The sequence below is a fragment of the Geotrypetes seraphini genome, chromosome 18 (genome assembly GCF_902459505.1).
Source record: "Geotrypetes seraphini chromosome 18, aGeoSer1.1, whole genome shotgun sequence".
Taxonomy (NCBI): Eukaryota; Metazoa; Chordata; class Amphibia; order Gymnophiona; family Dermophiidae; genus Geotrypetes; species Geotrypetes seraphini.
Genome location: NC_047101.1, coordinates 6,602,175 through 6,615,039, shown reverse-complemented (window position 1 = coordinate 6,615,039; position 12,865 = coordinate 6,602,175). Strand labels below are relative to the sequence as shown.

Below are 12,865 nucleotides of genomic sequence, written 5' to 3'. Positions count from 1 at the left end.
AAAAAGTGCTTGCGTCCCAGGATATGTCCGAAAACCTGTCATATGCTGAGAGATTGGAGAAGCTGGGTCTCTTTTCCCTGGAGAAGAGGAGACTTAGAGGGGATATGATAGAGACTTATAAGATCATGAAGGGCATAGAGAGAGTGGAGAGGGACAGAAAGGGAGACAGAGAGAAATATATATAGAGAGAGAGAGCGAAAGAAAGAAAGAGAGAAGGAGAGAGACAGAAATAGAGAGAGAAAGAGAGAGAGATAGAGAAAGATTGGAGAAACTGAGTCTCTTTTCCCTGGAGAAGAGGAGACTTAGAGGGGACATGATAGAGACTTACAAGATTATGAAGGGCATGGAGAGAGTAGAGAGAGACAGATTCTTCAAACTTTCAAAAAATAAAAGAACAAGAGGGCATTCGGAAAAGTTGAAAAGGGACAGATTCAAAACGAATGCTAGGAAGTTCTTCTTTACCCAACGAGTGGTGGACAACTGGAATGCGCTTCCAGAGGACGTAATTGGGCAGAGTACAGTACTGGGGTTCAAGAAAGGATTAGACAAATTCCTACTGGAAAAGGAGATAGAGGGGTATAGATAGAAGATTACTGCACAGGTCCTGGACCTGTTGGGCCACCGCGTGAGCGGACTGCTGGGCACGATGGACCTCGGGTCTGACCCAGCAGAGGCATTTCTTATGTTCTTATGTTCTAAATGAACTTCCTTCAAGACCTGTTCAGCCAAAACTTAGTGGAAGGGCCACTGCATCGACCTTCTAGAGATTTTTTTTTAAAGATGATATTTGCAACGAAGAAGGAACAAATGTGTCTATTTATAATTCAGATCCTTTGGCACAGAGGGTACTTCCAAGTTCCTTCAAATTGTTATAATTTCAATTGAATAATTCACTATTTCATTCAGTAGCTCAGATACAGTAATAAAGAGCACACTTGGCTGCATGGCAGGGCTTGAAATGAATAACATTCAAAGTGGCTAAAAATAAGAGGTATTTATCCTATTTTTATGCACTAGATTTTATATTGCAACACACGCTTTGCAAGATGTGGTTTTTTTTCATTTATTCAACCCCAGAATATACCTCTTCAGAACTTAGGCCCTCTTTTACAAAAGTGCGCATTTAGCGTGTGCTAACCGCTAATGCGTCCATAGGATAACTTGCACATATTAGCATTTAACGCGTGATTAGCGCATGCTAAAACGCATAGTGCCCCTTAGTAAAAGAGGGGGGTTAGTCATAGATTCTCTAGATTGCTAATAACATGCAAATCTTTAATCATTACCAAGAAGATTGTATTAGAGAATGACATGGAGACAAATGTGTCCCCCGTCCCCGCAGGAACTCAATTTTCCCGTCCTTTTTAGGAATTTATCCAAACCTGTTTTAAACCCCGCTAAGCTAACTGATTTCACCACATTCTCTAGCAATGAGTTCCATAATTTAATTACACGTTGTACTAGAAGGAGAAATGTTGGGCATGGGGCTGGTGGAAAGGGGCAAAGAATGTTGCACACAGTCTGGGGGATAAAAAAGGGAGAAATATTGGATATGGCAGTAAAGGGAGTTGGAGAGATGCACCCTGGATCCCTCTCTCTCTCTCTCCTCCCACTGCAGCAAGGAATTGAATGGTAGACAGTGAAAGAGAGGGAAACGTTGCATATGGGGGTGGAGGAGAGAGGAAGAAATGCTGTGCAGGGGTGGGGAGGGGAAAAAGAATAGTTTAATTTTGTGGTTACCATTATTTATTGTTAATAAGATTATTTATTTTATTTTTTATTTTATTTATTCCATTTTCTCTCTCTCTCTCTCTCTATCTCTCTCTCTCTCTCTCTCTCTTTCTTTCATTTTCCTCGGCTGTCCACCTATTCTCCCTTCCTTTTACCTTCCCTGTGTCCACCACTACCCCTTCACTGCTCCCCTTATCCAGCAGCAGCCCTTCTCCCTTTTTTTAATCTCCCCCTGTCCAGCAGCACCTCTTTCCTGTCCCCCTGTCCAGCAGTAGGCCTCCTTTCCTTTTTCTCCCCTCCATCTCTTCCCCTGTCCAGCAGCACCCCTTACTTCGCGTCTGCCCTCCGCCAACAGCCGCCTCAAGCTGCCGCGGCCTGCAGACACCAAGAGCCGCCGCGGACGACAGCCTCCGTGCCGCCTGAAGCCGACATCCGCCTTGGGATAGAGAGAGAGAGATGCGTGGAAGCGCACAGGCGCACTCCTACCTGCGGGGACCTACAGCGCACGGAAAATGGGAACACGCTGGTAAGAGTGCGCATGAGAGCTAAGGCTTTTATTATATTAGATGAAAATAAATGGAAGAAATTACATTTACAAGTACTATCATTGGGGCGGAGCTTGAGCAGGTCTGGGTGGGATCTGGGGCAGATCTTTTGGGCCCCTTCCCCCAAGCAAAAATGCATTCCACTACCTATGAGATATGTACATATTTACAGAATAATGCTTACCTGAGATTTTGGCATTGACATGCCCACATGCATATATGTATCTGCTATTATTCTAATCGACATGTATATTTTAGCGTCCACTTTATAGAAATTACTCCTATATATACAACTGAATGACTAGCTAATGTCTTTTTTTCCCTACCAAATCTCCATCTAATTTGTGCTTGTAGGCTGCTTTGGAATATAGTTTGCATCAAAGGAAGAAACCAAATTTATTTATCCCTTCCCTCTGATCATTTCTTCCTCTTTGCATATATAAGATCAGAGCAAAGCCTCTCTATGCCTGTAAATGGTACATGGATGGCACAGATGAGATGAATCATTGTAAACTGTGACAGATCAGGCTGTGTCTACCTGTGACAAGCAGAATAAATCTCACTTAATCCAGTTATGAAATCTTATGGAAAGAAAAACAAAACAGAACCCCGATAGCTTAAGTCCTATCATCGACTCATCAGCTCTGAGTTAGAAATATTTGAGTTAGGCTTAAATTTTGGAAACATAGGACTCCTTTTTCGAAGGTGCGCTAGGGTTTTAGCACACGCACGAAATTACTGCGCGCTATAGCAGTGGTTATCTCGCTCGGAAATTTAACATGCGCTATTGCACATGTTAAGGCCCTAGAGCACCTTTGTAAAAGGAGTCCATAGTAACATATAGTAACATAGTAGATGACGGCAGATAAAGACCCGAATGGTCCATCCAGTCTGCCCAACCTGATTCAATTTAAATTTTTAAATTTTTTCTTCTTAGCTATTTCTGGGCAAGAATCCAAAGCTTTACCCTGTACTGTGCTTGGGTTCCAACTGCCGAAATCTCCGTTAAAACCTACTCCAGCCCATCTACACCCTCCCAGCCACTGAAGCCCTCCCCAGCCCATCCCCCACCAAACGGCCATACAGAGACACAGACCATGCCTTAGTTCAATATTTAATATTAGGCAGGTTTTTTTAATATACAAATTTGGAGAATATCTTATGTCAATCACAGAAGTAGTTCTAGCAATGACCTTTACGCAATCACTAGGAGCTCGTAGGGGGAAAAAAAAAAGGATTTTGTTTCTTGTACAGTTTTATTAAAATTTTAAAATGCTCCACTGCTCATAATTTCTCTGAGACTCTTTGCCCTTGTCTCTTTGTAAAGGTCATAGGGCCGCAAATTATGAGAACTGCTTGCAGCTCATTAGTACTTAATTCTACTAGAAATTCAGCTGTGTGGAAATCATCCTTGACCTAGCTCTCTTTTTAACATCTGAGGTCACTTTTGTAAATTAAAAAAAATAAAATAAATCTGGAGGGTTCCTGTCTCCATAACTGATGCTTCTGTTGTTTATAAAGTATCTGATGACTGCTGCTAGTGTGAGAGGAATTCTTAGACCTTCTGACCGTAAATTACTCGCTGTTCCCTCTCTGCGCATAATAAGGACTAAAAGGCGTGACATCTTTTCAGTGGTCGCCCCCCAACTATGGAATACTCTTCCAACCCCCAGGAAGAGAAGAAAATAATCTAAACCATTTTAAAGGCCAACTTGAGAGCCATCTATTTAAGGATGCTTTTCAGCATTTAAACTCAAAGCTCCTGTTTAGTTTTCGCATTTAAAGAAGCAAGTTTCAGCGCCCCCCCTTTCCTATCGTTCTTACCTTATTTCTTCCCCACTTCTCTTCTGTTTCCGGCAATGTCTTCTAGTTGATGTTCTTGTCCAGTTATGCCATTTAATTAATGTTGTTTTGCACGAGACTACAACGGGAACTCATGACAGCCATTTTTGATGACGGCTCTGCACGGGGCAGGAGCATAGGAAGATCGCTCCTGCACCGCGTCACCGCTAGACCACCAGGTAAGGTCTGGGGGGGGGAGGGGTCCGGGAGGCAGCTGGGTGGCGGGGTGGGTCAGAGTCTGCCCTAAAAGTTAAACGCAATTTTCCATATTCGCAGGCTGACTCTGCCGCTAACCTTCGCAAATTCGGAGGGAGAAGTGTAGACACCTATGGTGGGGGTCAATATTTAATACAATTTGGCCAGAAATGGCTCTAGGCTGCTTAAACCACCTGTTCTGGCCAACAAGTCATGTTCAGCAGACCATAACCAGTTAGAGGAAAGTTCTATAAAAGACTCCTAGAGTTAGGCGATCACAGTTAGACGCTTCAATAATGAGCTTTAACCTTTTCGTATCGTGTGTCCCGGATGACGGGACATTCCAAAAAATGTCATTGCTATCGTATGTCCCATGGCATGGGACATACAGTACACCTTCTACCTATCATTTGTCCCATCTATTGGGCCATTGTGTTTACAATAGCCGTAAATGATAACGGTGAATAATACAAAACTTTGCTAAAATAATTACGATTGGAACCAGCGTAACGTAAAATTTATTACGATAGGAAAAGGTTAACAAACTTATAAGTGAACCAAAATCAAATTTAATTGGGAGATAGGTGCCTATCTTCTATGACACGATTCTACAAAAGATATGCGTCTAGTGCATGGCGCCTATCAGCACCGAACACCAAAGTAGGTGCATTTAGGGGTGGAGAAAGGCTTAGGTGCGATTCTTTAAAGAACTTAGGTGCCTAAATTGTAGGCTTTAAAAATCCCAGGCACCTCTGCTTTAAGTTAAGCGTGGCTAAGCGCGATTCTGTAATGGGCGCCTAAGGGCTCCTTTTACGAAGCCGCGTTAGCGGTTTAACGCACGTAACAGCATGTGTTAATTGTCCGGCCGCGCTAGCCGCTACCGCCTCCTCTTGAGCAGGCGGTAGTTTTTCGGCTAGCGCAGGGGATTAGCGCGTGCTAAAAATGTGCGTGATAAAGCCGCTAACGTGGCCTCGTAAAAGGAGCCTTAAGTGTGACTGACAACCAATTATTTTTTTTTAATTAACCCCCCTCTTTTATGAACGCATAGCGTGGGTTTTAGCATTTACCACCGCTGCCGGCGCGAGAACCCGCGCTATGCATTCTTAAAAGAGGGGGTAAGTTAGGTGCCTGCATTGATCGATGCCCCAATCTAGGCACCTACTGGTAGGGCCTTTGTGCGAACATTAACACATACTAGTTCATGCGTGCGATTTAATGCATTGAATCATCTGGTATTTCAAAAATCGTACGAGCAATCTGACATGCAACTTACTAGAATTTTTATTTTCTGTGCTGTCTTCTGGCCCCAAAATTTAAATTATTCACTAAATTGAGAAAACCAAATGAGTTTAGTTCTCTTTTATTTCCCCCCCCCCCAAAATCTTTATTAATAATTTAAACACATTTAAAAAAAATTTTTGTCTTTCATATTCAATCATTAATTAATACATTAAGTCATTATAAATCTCATTTCAAAGTAATTAAAAAGAAAAAAATTTAATTTCTTATACAACTTCTCTAAGCATACCCTCCCTTCCCCCCTCCCCAAACCCGTCCCGTTCTCTTTTAGGTGTTGTTGATGCAAACATTGCATTAAAATATTTAGCAAAACAAAAAAAAAAATCAAGGGAGACCCAATGATCCACAGTACAAACAATCCAAGATAAAACAACAGACTGTGGATGTTCTGAAAGATGATTTTATTTGCGCTTCACAATAAAAATATAAATAAAAGTCTGAATTAGTAATTCACTTATGATTGTCCTGATGGACCCTACATGGTCTGTGTTTCGGCGAGACCGCCTTCCTCAGGGGTCCGGATGACGCAAGGGACAAATATAAAAATATGAGCCAAACAATGTACGTGTCTTTGAGCATCAAACCTGAAATGGCTTGAAACCAGCGATTTTACGCTCCACTCTGCTGGATAATTGCAACAACGGCGAAATTCAAGTAGGTAGAATAGAATTGCTAATCGATGAGATGGATGTGCTTGTTTTTGAGGGCTCAAATTGCGGCTCGATAGTCGACAAGCAAACACACATTTCCTCATCCACCATCTACAGTCGTTCTCGTTCTTTCGACTTTAATTTCTGTCAAGAGCTGAAAATCCATGTTCGCAAAGATAAGACGATCCAAATGGTAACAAAGCCTTGATTGCTTTGTTGCTCAAGTTAGGATAACTACTGCATAAAAAATAAAAATAAAATTATTTGCCTTTAGATTTCAAGGACCAACACGTCAAAGAATGATGCTTGTCTGGGCGGTTGTATCCTTACACACACAGATACTTATACTCTTGCGTAAGCGATGTATATGTCATCTATTCTAATGTATACTTATGAAGGGAATTTTTAAAAATAAAGTAAAATTCTGGACTCTTACATGGCACACCTGAAATCTCTTTGGGGCACGCCACTGTGCCGTGGCACACAGTTTGAGAGACACTGCTTTAAGCTGTGGGCTGGGCATGTTAGATTTTTGAAGGAAAATCGGCAACCTCATGTCTTAAGTGACAGAAAAATCAATTTGTTTCCTGCAGGATTTTTTAGGCATCTTAAGCCTGTAGAATACAGACAAGTCTTTTGTTATTTGTGCTGTCTGTCACCCGAGAGATAGCTGCTAATTCTCTGCTCTGTGCATGGTTGGGTCAGTGCTGTAAACACAAGGCCGCAGACCTACAAGTGCATTCCCTGGGGAAAGAGTTTAATAATCAACTTAGTACACAGAGATCTAAGACAAAGCTCCTGCCTAGCAATTCTGTAAATTAAACATGAACAATTACACACCAGTTATGCATTAGAATGATAGTATATCTACATGCGATTTAAGGAGTAGATTCTGTAAATGGTGCAAACCCCTCCCCACCCAAAAAACAACTGTACATGGCACTCCAAAATGGCTGCCGGAAAAGTTTGGGGCTAAGTACTACTCTATAAAGAACACATGCTCCTTATAGAATAGCATTTAGGCCCTGATTCTATAAATGATGCCGAAATATAGGTGCTTAGATTGCTGATCTAGGCACTTAATTGTTTAAAAGGCTTAATTGGTGCTGATAAATGACAATCATATGGTTACCAGAGATCCGGATTTCCACGGACATGTCCGGGGGACCAGGCACTTTGTCCAGGTTTTGAAAAGTCCTTCTTTAAATCGCATCGGGCAGGAGTAAATCCGCGCTTGCACGTGATGTCATCGAGTGGCATCCGTGCATGCTCAGATTTCCTCCTGAGCAGCGTCAGGCTGGCAGCACTCTAAACAGGCTGCTGCGTGGCCTTCTCTCGTCGGGGAATTCCCTCTGCTGCATCACTGATGATGTCATCAGCAACGCGGCACACGGAAGGCCCCAACGGGAGAAGGCCAAGAAGCAGCCCCTTTAGAGTGCTGCCGGCCCGACGCTGCTCTGGAGAGAAGTATGTAGGGTTCGGATAGGAGGGAAGGATGGAGGGTCAGCGGGGGATTCGGCTGTGCGGCAGTGGGCAGGGGGCAGGGGGAAGCACTGCTGCTGGTGAATCCATGGAGTAGGGCTTATTTTTTGGGGTAGGGCCTATATTAAGACCTATCCCGAAAATCATACTAGGGCTTATTTTCGGGGTAGGTCTTATTTTTGGGGAAACATGGTAGAACTGAAAGGCATTGTGTGGTCTACAAATAAAGTATTATGTTACGTTATGTTATGATGTCAGAGAGAGGCGACACCAACACAGGCAGCAAGTTTGTAATGCTGCTCGTGCAGGGAACATTAAAGAGGTATGAGGGGAGGGAACATAAGAACATAAGAATAGCCTTACTGGGTCAGACCATCATGCCCAGTAGCCCGTTCTCACGGTGGCCAATCCAGGTCACTAGTACCTGGCCAAAACCCAAGGAGTAGCACCATTCCATATAGAATCTCAAAGAAATAGTAAGATTCTGGAACCCCAATGAGAGCAACATTCTAGAGCTGAGATTGTGATGTCATAATGACTCTCCACCAATGCCTCAGAGCCAACCTCTTTAGTGATGTTACAATGGCTTGATTGTCCTATACTTGGCTCACTTAAGAACATAAGAATAGCCATACTGGGTCAGGCCAATGATCCATCAAGCCCAGTAGCCCGTTCTCACGGTGGCCAATCCAGGTCACTAGTACCTGGCCAAAACCCAAGGAGTAGCACCATTCCATATAGAATCTCAAAGAAATAGCAAGATTCTGGAACCCCAATGAGAGCAACATTCTAGAGCTGAGATTGTGATGTCATAATGACTCTCCACCAATGCCTCAGAGCCAACCTCTTTAGTGATGTTACAATGGCTTGATTGTCCTATACTTGGCTCACTTAAGAACATAAGAATAGCCATACTGGGTCAGGCCAATGATCCATCAAGCCCAGTAGCCCGTTCTCACGGTGGCCAATCCAGGTCACTAGTACCTGGCCAAAACCCAAGGAGTAGCAACATTCCATGCTACCAATACACGGCAAGTAGTGGCAGGGAAAGGAAGGGGCACACCTGCGTGGCAGGGGAGGGGAGTGCAGAAAGGTCAGGTGCTGGTACCCCTACAAAGACCACGCCTGGAGTGGACCGCCCCCTCCCCCCCTTTCTATGCCACTGAACCCTACCAGTGCACTTTAATTACATTAACAGCTAACTCAGCTTAGTATATAGGACTCTGTGGTGTGCTAACAAGAAGACTTTAAACAAATTCTCAAAAGGTGCTTTTATATTTCATGTCTGCCGAAGCATTTTGGAAGAGAGATACAGGGTCTCCTGAGTATTCTGTGAAACTCATCACATAAGATGGATGGAAATGACTTTTGCCTTCCGCCCGAATTGACCAATATCAGTTTATGCAGCGAGGTAGGATCACGGTATCTGATATGAGACTCTCCAGGACTATATAATTTCATGCTATACAGGCAGACTAATACCCAGAAGAAGCCGGAGAATATTTCTGAAATAACACTGTTGACCTTTTAATTCAAATCCAGGCATCGCAGCTCTGTCGGAGGAAGTGATTTTAAAAGAAGAGGAAAGAAACGTCTTCAATTACATTTGTTCATAGTCAATAACTTTTGAGCTTGACCAGAAAACAGCTGCAGACTAGAAGTAACCGGATCGATATAGAGCCACCAGACATTCAACATGATTATGGGGTAAGGTGGTCAGGTCCAAAATATTCAATCTGCTATCTGGAAAACATAGGACAACCTCTTATCTTCTTAAGTTAGAAACATGATGGCAGATGAAGGCCAAATGGCCCATCCACAGCATCCACTATCTCCTCCTCTCCCTATTGGCTAAGGCTCTTAACATTTGCATCTCCTCTTCCTATAGGCTAAGGCTCTTTACACCTGCATTGTGAGGTCATAAAACTTTATGGTTATAGAAACATAGTAACTTGATGGCCATTCACAGCATCCACTATCTCCTCCTCTCCCTATTGGCTAAGGCTCTTAACATTTGCATCTCCTCTTCCTATAGGCTAAGGCTCTTTACACCTGCATTGTGATGTCATAGAACTTTATGATTATAGAAACATAGAAACATGATGGCAGATGAAGGCCAAATGGCCCATCCACAGCATCCACTATCTCCTCCTCTCCCTATTGGCTAAGGCTCTTAACATTTGCATCTCCTCTTCCTATAGGGGCTTTCTGTCGGTCCAGAGTCTCTGAAATGAACTGTGAAGTTTAAATAGTCTGTATTATGAATGAATTACACAGTCCCTTTAGTAGCAAACAGTATTAAAAAGTACTAAATAGTAGTTTTAATGAAAATTATTGAAGAAATAAAATATATACTTAATGTTAGAAAAAAAAAGGTAGGGAGGATGGGTTCAAGCCAGTGATGTGAATGTAAGAGAAAAGAAACCCTGAAAGTCTAATACTCAGTATTCTCAGACTTGTCCCCGTCTATAAATAGAGAACAAAAGAGAAAAAAAAATTATATCCAGTGTCATTTTGGTTTCTTTTGGTGGTTCTTTATATTGTATTTAATTGATATGTTGCCATCAAGTTTTTTTCTACTTTTGCTATTGAAGATATACTCATAATTGCAAAACAGCACTTAGCCAAATTATTGTTATTTAAGTTGCATATAATAGAGGTGACAGGCATTCAAATCTTCCTCATGTATATTCATTAGGGATATCTTGAAAACCTGACAGGCTGGAGATCCCCCCCCCCCCCCAGAACAGTTTTAAGATCCGTTGCTCTACAACCTTTGTCTTCATTCCCAGTCTTTGATGACCACCAACGGGTACGGTTTTCAGGATGCTCTTAAATGAATAGGCTCGAAGATTTGCATGCCTGTTTATCCAAACTGTTAGCAGCCCTTGAAGACTCAGGCCTAAATACCAAGATGTACAGCTGTAACAAAGCAGAAGACTTGGTTTTAGTAAAGGCCATTTTCTGTGCATGACTTCTAATAAAATAAAGGCAGAAGCACAGAAAGACAATTCTCAGAAGTGATTTATGCTGGTAAAGTGTATTTTACTCCCATCAGAAAATTGCACTTCCCAGTGCATTATCCTGCCGCGTGCCTACTTCCTGTCATCTTGGAAGAAGACACTTTCCAAATGTGTATAAACCTAGGCTTAAACTGAATTCTCAAAATAAGTGCCTGCATTTATTTTCCAGCCAAATTCCTGCTGCAGAAAAGTAGGGTAAACATGAGAACTTTATACCCATGACAAATCTGAACGTGAAAGGACATGTGCGCTTCTGCTATGAAAACGGGTGGAACGTCTTCTGGCAAAACGTTGGTTTCTTTCTCAATGCCAACAGCTTGACAACTGACCCTTCATCAACCAGAGACAAGCAGTCTACATCAGTAACCTAGAAATACTATTAACAATCATGGAGGCAACTGTAATTATAACCTAGAATACTGGCGGGGTAATCTAACATTTCCTGTTTGCCTTTGCTTGATAGAATGCGGAAAGAGGCAGTGACCTATTATTTCTGTATCACTGGCATGTCTTTCTGAGCAGACACGTGAACATCAGTCTTCAAATTGCCATCTGAAGCATTTCTTATCCAGCAACATGAGATTAAATGGATGACTCTTGTAGGTACAGCAATAACTTGCTAACGAGTTATTGATTTTTTAATTAAAATCCTACTGGTTTCATATTTTCAGTCTAAATGGATGTATCATTAAACTAATTAATAGAATAAAGATTACTCAAGCTGCTTCAAGATGTAATTAATCTTTGCCATTACTCATTTTCTCTTTATTTTTCTTCCACAGATTATATGGGTGCAGCGAGAGATTTTAGCAGTCTGAGTGCAGCGGATGTAATTAACATTTTGGGGGTAGCTGTCTGTTTTTATGGTACATTAAGATCGAATTGCCTTGAAATTCTTATTGAGGAGTATAATGGCATTAGCTTGCTTATGAAGGTGTTCGAGAGCATTGGTATTATTGTAATAAACTTTGAATAAATTAAGATAGGTCAGATGTTCTCATATCTACATATTAATGCTAATTATGAAGGATGCTCTGTCACTGAAACAGGATGTGAATACATCTTTATAGCTATTCACACATCAGAAGCATATGCTCTGCCACCTCTGAGGGGGTGACTTGGGTTGCGATGCTATTGGGAAGGTTTAAGGCTAGCATCATTTATTCTATTATTCGTATCTAATCACGATTCAGCAGACCGGCTCATAGGAAGATGAGAGAATTAGCTGAGGTTTCTAGAGATGTAGCACACCCAGCCCTCTCATTCCCCTCCCCAAAATATCCCCATATCCATGGATAATTGTAGACCTCATTTAGAATATTGTGTACAATTCTGGAGATATAAACTGGGTAGCTACCAAAATGGTTGGTGGTCTTCATCATAAGGAGTATGGAGACAGACTTAAAGATCTCAATATGGAAGAAAGCAGGAGAAGGGAAATATGATAGAGATGTTTAAGTTCTTACATGGCATAAGTGTGTATGTGGTGAGTCTCTTTCATTTGGAAAGGAAGCTCTGGAATGAGAGGGCATAGGATGAAGTTAAGAGGTGATTGGCTCAGGAGTAATCTAAGGAAATACTTTTGTACAGAAAGGGTGGTAGATGAATGGAATAGTCTCCCGGTAGAGGTGGTGGAGACAGAGACTGTTGTATGAATTCAAGAAAGTGTGAGACAGACACACAAGGAATCTCTTAGGGAGAGGAGAAGATAGTGGATGCTGTGAATGGACAGACTGGATGGGCCATTTGGCCTTCATCTGTCATCATGTTTGTATGCTATTAATAGTGGGGGTATATAATCTTATTCATAATTTTGGCACAAATAAAACCATAACCTAACAACTGAATAGCATTATGAAGTGAGGTCATTATACTGTACTCAAGTCATTGTCATTCCCATATACAGCAGAGACTGTACCTGAGAGAGTGAAGGAGCATTTGATGCTTCTTAGGTAAGGACATGGTATTTGACTACAGTCAGATATTCAGACAGGTCCCGTCCCAAGCAATAGCACGATGTCCAGGTGCTAATAATTCGGGGCTTGGCATTAACCAGCCTCTTCATCCATTACTCACTGCCAGGATAGATCCCAGCTGC

At 42.0% G+C, this 12,865-nt stretch overlaps 1 long non-coding RNA gene across 2 annotated transcripts; it reads left to right on the top strand.

The window, feature by feature from the left end:
- Window positions 1-2,022: 2,022 nt before the first annotated feature.
- On the top strand, window positions 2,023-11,492 carry LOC117351887. Of its 2 annotated transcripts, XR_004537518.1 has the most exons (4): window positions 2,023-2,257; window positions 9,039-9,155; window positions 9,287-9,451; window positions 10,937-11,492. It is a non-coding gene; the product is annotated as an uncharacterized LOC117351887 (long non-coding RNA). The 2 variants fall into 2 exon arrangements; XR_004537519.1 differs by lacking the exon at window positions 9,039-9,155.
- The last annotated feature ends 1,373 nt before the right edge of the window (window positions 11,493-12,865 follow it).